Source organism: Rattus rattus, chromosome 1, assembly GCF_011064425.1.
Source record: "Rattus rattus isolate New Zealand chromosome 1, Rrattus_CSIRO_v1, whole genome shotgun sequence".
NCBI classification, from domain to species: Eukaryota; Metazoa; Chordata; class Mammalia; order Rodentia; family Muridae; genus Rattus; species Rattus rattus.
The window spans coordinates 161902259-161910267 of record NC_046154.1 but is presented as its reverse complement, the minus strand read 5'-3'; the positions used below and the strand labels follow the sequence as shown (position 1 = coordinate 161910267).

General features: G+C 34.2%; 1 pseudogene; it reads left to right on the top strand.

The window, feature by feature from the left end:
- Nucleotides 1–6775: 6775 nt before the first annotated feature.
- On the top strand, nucleotides 6776–7706 carry LOC116889960 (annotated as a pseudogene).
- Nucleotides 7707–8009: the final 303 nt, after the last annotated feature.

The following is an 8009-nucleotide window of genomic DNA, read 5'->3' as shown; positions in this document are numbered from 1 at the left end:
GCTTCCATTTCTACTGGTTCCCTAACAGGGCTATTCTCTGCTACATATGCAGTTGGAGCCCTTGGACAGTATATGTACATTCTTTTGGTAGTGGTTTAATCCCTGGAAGATTTCGTTGGTTGGCATTGTTGTTCTTATGGGGTTGCAAGCTTCTTCAGCTCTTTCAATCCTTCTTCTAATTCCCCCAAATGGGTGTCCTGTTCTCAATTCAGTGGTTTGCTGGTAGCATTAACCTCTGTATTGGACACCCTCTGGATGTGTCTCTCAGAAGAGATCTATAACAGGTTCCTTTCAGGATGCACTTTTTAGCTTCATCAATCTTATCTAGTTTTAGTGGCTGTATTTATATGGGCCACATGTGGGGCAGGCTCTGAATGACCATTCCTTCAGACACTACTCTAAACTTTGCTTCTATATCCCTTCCTATGGATATTTTTCTCCTTTTTAAGAAGGAGTGGGAGCATCCTCATTTTGGTCATCCTTCTTGAGCTTCCTGTGGTCTGTGGATTGCATCTTGGGTAATTTGAGCTTTTGGGTTAATATCCACTTATCAATGAGTGCATATCAAATGTGTTTTCTGTGATTGGGTTACTTTACTCAGGATGATATTTTCTAGTTCTTTCCATTTGCCTTTGAATTTCATGAAATCATTGTTTTTGAAAGATGAGCAGTACTCCATTGTGTATATACCTCATTTTTTGTATCCATTCCTCTGTCAAAGGGCATTTGGGTTCTTTCCAGCTTCTAGATATTATAAATAAGGCTTCTGTGAACATAGTGGAACATGTCTCTTTATTGTATGTTGGTGTATCTTTTGGGTATATGCTCAGGAGAGGTAGAGCCGTGTCATCAGGTAGTGGAATGAACAATTTTCTGAGGAACCTCCAGACTGATTTTCAGAGTGGTTGTCCCAACTTGCAATGCCACCAACAATGGAAGAGTGTTTCTCTTTCTTCACACCCTCACCACCATCTGATTTTCACCATTCTGACTGGTGTGAGGTGGAATCTCAGGGTTGTTTTTGATTTTCATTTCCCTGATGATTAAAGATGTTGAACATTTCTTCAGGTGCTTTTCAGCCATTCGATATTCCTCAGTTGAGAATATTTTGTTTAGCTCTGTACCCCATTTTTAAATAGGGTTATTTAGCTCTCAGAGTCTAATTTGTCGAGTACATTGTATATTTTGGATAGTAACCCTCTATCAGATGTAGGATTGGTAAAGAACTTTTCCCAGTCTGTTGGTTGCTGTTTTGTCATAACGACAGTGTCCTTTGCCTTACAGAAGCTTTGTAGCTTTATGAGATCCCAGTTGTCGATTCTTGATCTTAGAGCATGAGCCACTGGTGTTTTGTTCATGAAATTTTCTCCAGTGCCCATGTGTTTGAGACTCTTCCCCACTTTTTCTTCTATTAGTTTGAGTGCATCTGGTTTGATGTGGAGGTCATTGATTCACTTTGTTCTTCTTTTTGGGTTGCCCTTCACCCCATATAAAACTGTTACATTAATGTGAAACAAAATCTTATGTTTAAACATAATGAATGCTGGTAAGGATGTAAGGTGAAAAAATCCTGATGTAATGCTGGCATGAATGTAACTTAGTATACACACTATGGGTATGATCATCACAAAATATGGATATATTTATAATGTTATCAAATAAATCATGCCAAAGTACTCACCCACAGGTCCCAGGCTATGATATATAGGCTATGAGTGAATAGCCATGGGTATTTTTTTTGCAGCACTTTTCACAATATCTATGCCATGGAGTCAGCCTTAATGAGTCTGAACAAGGATATGTTTTAACAAACTGCTGTGGATAAACATAACTTTCAGCCCCCCATAAACAAAACCATGTTAATTTCAAGAAAGTAGATAGAAGTGGAGTTCAGCATATAAAACAATAAGTCAGATTCCAAAGAAAATGTCACATGCAAAAGAAATATAATTGTAGGAGAGTATGGCAGAATCACAAAATTATTCTGAAAAGGTATGTATACCCTAAGCTTGCACTTCAATTACATATATGTCTGTTTCTCTATGTGGCATTGTACATGTAAATGTAGTACCTATGGAGGCTAAGAGAAAGTGTCATTCCTGAGGATCTATAGTTACAGGGAGTTGTGAGCCCTGCAAAGTGTGTTCTGAGATGACAATTCAGATCCTCTGCAAGGAAGAAACCTACTTGTACATGTCCCTAACTATTATTAGCTATTGAGTCATCCATAGAGCCCCTATAAATATATTTTAAATAAATAAACAAAACAAGAGAAGGCCCACTCTGTCATTGAAAAACAGGAGCTATTCGAAATTGCTTGAATATCACAGAGAAATTTAGTTTATATCAGTTTATGTTTTACTTTTGATTCAGAAAATTTAATTTGAAGAATCCATCCTAATGGTATAGACTGTCGTTAAAACCCAGGGGATAGGGGTTGGGGATTTAGCTCAGTGGTTAGAGCGCTTGCCTAGGAAGCGCAAGGCCCTGGGTTCAGTCCCCAGCTCCAAAAAAAAGAACCAAAAAAAAAAAAAAAAAACCAGGGGATTTCAAAATATATTTCATGTGTTCTATATGAATACCAGTTTAAAATGCATATTGAGCACATTCACTATCTAGTTCTTTCTGAGTATTCCTCAAACCAAATATCTCTTAACCTTATGTTCATTATTTTTCATTTTTATAATCCTATGCATACTGCTCATAGGATTAAATGTCTTAAATATATTTTAGAAAATAAATGTAGACTATTTTAGAGATGGCTGCATGGTTCTGATTTTTGAAATTGGGAAAAATCTCTAGTCTGGTCCCTAAGAGAGCATTTCCAGCTGTGGTTAAGACTGAAATCGCTCTGTGCACTTATGTGGTGGTGTGCTTGATAGAACATATTGCTAAACAAATAAGTCAGATGAAACAGGGCGTTTTTAAAAAATAACAGACTTAGATTAGAATTAATAGGCTTACCATGGGTTCTGTTGTCCTACCTTAAATTATCAATTTTAGAGTCTCTTGAAATATTCTTTATGTTCTCTGGCTTATAAACCAGAACTGTATAACTATAATTTCAAAAGGTGAACACATAATATAAATAAAAAAGCATTCTGTAACTATCTAGAATCATAGTTTAAAAAGGAATAAGTTTGTGCACATGCTTTTATTTCTATAGAAAATAATTCCGTATCTAAATTTGGCAATCCCTGAGGAAATAAGTGATGGTCATGGTTTGCAGTTACCCTGAGAATTCCGCGCCCTTAGATGCTTTAAAATAGGATGCAGAGGCACGGATCCTCCGCCACACGAGAGGCAGTAAATTTTCATATTGTGCTGTGTGTTACACTGAGGTTTACAATACTTCAGACAAGTGAGTTGTATGTAGTAAGTGATAGAAATGGTAATTTCATGAACGTTTCTACCAAGCAATAAATTAGCCAAAAATATTATCTCTAAGATAATACAAAAGACAACCATATATGTTAGGTTAGAATGAGGTGAATAGAGATCATTGATCCATATTCATTATTTACCAGAATTCTGGCTGAAAGACAGAAGTGCACATTTACCAAGAATCTGCACGTGCAGTTGAGGAATACTGTTAAGCCAATGAAAGGCTACTTTTTTAAATTTTTGTTGAGAGATAACTGTAAACTGTTTACCAGTGAGATGTAATAATGATGCAACAGTAAATATATTTTAAATTTATATAACATTCATAGTATCTAATAAAACTAAATGCAATTATATTTATTAGACTGCGATCACATCATCTCACAGTAATCCTTGTTTGATATCCCTTTCAGTACATATGGATGTGTACTATATGTAATTGCTGAAGCAGAACAAGTCCCTATTTCCAAATAATGAAATTCCATAGTAAGCATTATATTATTAATCATATTGTTATATAAGAGGTGAATAAATAAAAGGATGCTGAAAATGATTTCAATCCAAAGCTGGTTTGGCACATAAAGTTTCTTTATCTAAGACTGCTTCATCTGCCTAGAGTGCTCTGTCTGAAGTCTTCTATTTTCACATATCGAAATGTTCAGATGCCTTCTTCTGTAAATTCAAGTGGATAATGAAGAGGACTTTTATTTTCAATTACTCTTTCTTTTTTATATGTTTATTTAATATTTTTTACTGTGTTCTAATGAATAATTTATGCTTCACTGGATGCAAATTTTTCTGTAGATCATCCTCAATGCAAAACTACATATTATATTTAAAAACATATTTTAATATGTTTAAGTCATTTCATTATGATTTAAAAAGCACCTACTAGGAAACTTTCACTAGAGATGTAATTCTTTACAGTAGAAATGTTATACAAACTGAATTAAAATTAAAATTTGAGTAGAATTTTGGATAAGATCCTATATAAAAAGAATAATTTTAAAACTATGACTTCTGAAAATATCTCTAAGTTTGTCCACTGCAGAAAATTCAAATCAGAAGTTTTTTTTTTAATATTTGATTATACTCATTTATCATTAGGAATAAAAGTTGGTAAAATGGTTATATATGTTTATGTGTGTATACAATGTGTGTATACACAGACACACTCACATATACACAAACACACACACACATACACACATATTTCTCAGTAGAGATAAAATTGTTGTGTTTCAGCATTCTTATGATATTATATATACTATATAAAAATCTGTGTTCATTTCAATGCTATCATGTGTTGGGCTTAAAAGTTGCTATGGCCTTTCTATGTACTTTTTCTTTCTGCTCTCTTGGGACATGCTTAGGCTTTTGTACACTAGGAAATAAGCAAGATGTACATTAGAAACATAAACATGCTCTGTTTTAAAAGGGTCATTGATATTGTACACTTATGTTAAGAAATTATCTTCCTCAATATTGAACTTACTTTCCTTCTCTTAGTTAACATTAATTTAAAAAGTAAACATTTTAGGCTTTCCTAACTATCATTTTCTCTATTCATGATTTTCTCCACATACCTATGTGTAAAGATAGGTACACATTTCTCTATTTGTACAATTTCCTGTACATTTCACACAAGTATGCTCTATTTATTTTAAAACCACAAAAATGTAGAAATGGGTCTATGTTGCCCGCCAACTTTCATCAAACTTTCCCAAATAAAATTATATTGGGGGGTTGGGGATTTAGCTCAGTGGAAGAGCGCTTGCCAAGCAAGCGAAAGGCCCTGGGTTCGGGCCCCAGCACCGGAAAAAAAAAAAAAAAAAACAAAAAGAAAAGAAAAAAGGAAAAAAAAATTATATTGGAAAGGAAGTGTTATCTAGTTATTCAGCAAAAATGAATAATTTGAAATTCACATAAGAAAAACAACTGTCCTTACCTGTATTAGTTTCATGGAAATATCTGAAAAAAATATCATTAACCATAAATCAAAACCATTAAGAATGAGTTAGTTTAAGCTTCATTGTACTGAATGAAATAAACTCAGTAAACCAATTCTAGTTGCCAGCAAGCAGATGTGTTTATTAAAGACAGGTATATACTGTTGTTCATGTGTCATTTTAATTTAAAAGTTTAATTGGGTAGTATGTGCCATCTTAATTCCTTCATGGTATACAGAAAAAATTTTGAAGTTTTGAGAATATGCTAATTATTTACATACACATTTTATTTTTGTCACTTAAGATTGTAAACATTGTAGAATAAATGAGCAATTAATGTTGAATGAACTACTCTAGGAATATAAGATAATTGTATCATCTAACTGTAAATATGAATAAACTTTGCATATGTACTTGAAACACTATTTTTCAATTTATAGGTTATTAGTTTTTTCATTAAAATCTATTTTCCCCCCTCAAACCCATCATGAAATAGTGAATAGTCATGGGAAAGCATACTAAAGGAAGAGTTTTTATAGTTGAACATTTAACTGATAACTCAGTTTAAAGATTTTGTTTGACTCTCTTAGACTACATTTTATAATTTTAAGTTTATTTTAGTTTTTGCAGTTTTTCCTTCTTAGAGAATATATATATATATATATATATATATATATAGATAGATAGATAGATAGATAGATAGATAGATAGATAGATAGATAGATAGATATACACACATTTAAATCATTAGTTTTATGGTTCCTGAGAATATAAGAATCTCCTATAAAAATTTTGTCATTCTTTTTGCATTTCATTTTGAAATTTTTTTTAATTTTTTTTAAGATTTATTTATTTATTTTGCATGAGTACACTGTAGCTGCCTTCAGACACAGCAGAAGAGGGTATCGTATCCCATTACAGATGGTTGTAAGCCACCATGTGGTTGCTGGGATTTGAACTCAGGACCTCTGGAAGAGCAATTGATGGTGTTCTTAACCACTGAGCCATCTCTCCAGCCCCTCATTTTGAAATTTTGAAATATCAAAATCTTGAAATTTTGAAATATCACACACCTGGGAAATCCATTTGGATAACATATGGAAATGATGGCCACAGGTGAATATTAGTGATACCAAGGAGTTATATTTCAAATGACTGAAATAACTCCTCTAAATTTGTACAAAGAAACATGCTGAAAAGGCAGAGTATTTGCACATGGAATAAAGTCTGAAATATTAATGTGAATTATTTGTATACCCTTCAAACTTATAAAAATAGAATTTTCTAGGATGAAAAAGAACAATTTATAAATTTAGTTTTTGAGTTTGTTCTTGTTGTTGATGATGACGTTGTTGCTGCTGGTTTTGTTTTTTTTTGTTGGTTTGTTTGTTTGTTTTTTGGTTTTTTTTTTCTGTAGACTTCATAAAACAAGACAAAAAACCATGAAAAACCAGTCAGTAAAAATTGTGTTCATTTTACTTGAATTGACAGATGATCTTCAGCTTCGAATTCTGATTTTCCTGTTTAAGTTTTTCAATTACATCTTGAGACTAATGGGGAACTTAATAATTATCTTCCTCACCCTGTTGGAACTTGGCCTCAAGACTCCAATGTACTTCTTTTTCCTGAATTTCTCCCTCTTGGAAATTGCATTCATAACTGCCTGTATTTCACGATTCTTGATTAGCATTTTCACTGGAGACAAAACAATTACCTACAATGCTTGTGTAGCCCAATTGTTCTTCTTCGTTCTACTACTTATCACAGAGTTCTACCTCCTGGCTGCCATGTCCTATGATCGCTACGTAGTCTGCAGACCATTATACTACCCCATCATAATGAACAGCAAAGTGTGCCACCTACTAGCTCCTGGGTGATTGGGTTTTTATCCATCTTTCCCCCTTTAATGTTGGGACTCAAACTGGAATTCTGTGCTTCAAAACCTATAGATCACTTTCTGTGTGACACTTCTCCTGCCCTGCAGTTGTCTTGCACAGACATACATTTCATAGAATGGATCACTTTTGTTGTAGCTGTACTGACACTTATCAACACCTTGATCTTAGTGATTCTCTCCTACTCACTCAACCCCAAAACTATTCTAAAGTTTCCTTCAGCTCAACAATGGAGAAAGGCCTTTTCCACCTGCTCCTCACACATGGTTGTTGTCTCCATTAATTATGGGAGTTGCATTTTCATGTACATAAAAACATCAGTCAAAGAGAGGGTAACTTTAAATAAAGGTGTAGCTGTTCTCAATACCTCAGAGGCCCCGTTGTTAACCCTTTCATTTACACCCTCAGGAGCCAGCAGGTGAAGGGTGCTTTCAAGCAGGTGATTCACAGATTGTGTTATTCTCAAACAGTGAGTTAAGAACCCAACGAAGGGCAGAGAGAACCTGATCTGTAGAGATCATATTCAGAGGTTAGGCACAGCCATCAGTTGAGGGATGGGGTTATCCAATCATCTCAAACATATTAATCCAGAATTGATCCTATCATAAGGAAATTCAGGGGCAAAGTATGGAACAGAGACTGAGGAAAAGGCCATCCAGACACTATCCCAGGTAGAGATCCATCCCAAATACAGACACCAAACCCAGATGCTATTGTTGATTCCAAGAAGTGCTTGTAGAAAGGAGCCTGGAATAACTGTCCCTTAAGAGACTTACCAAAG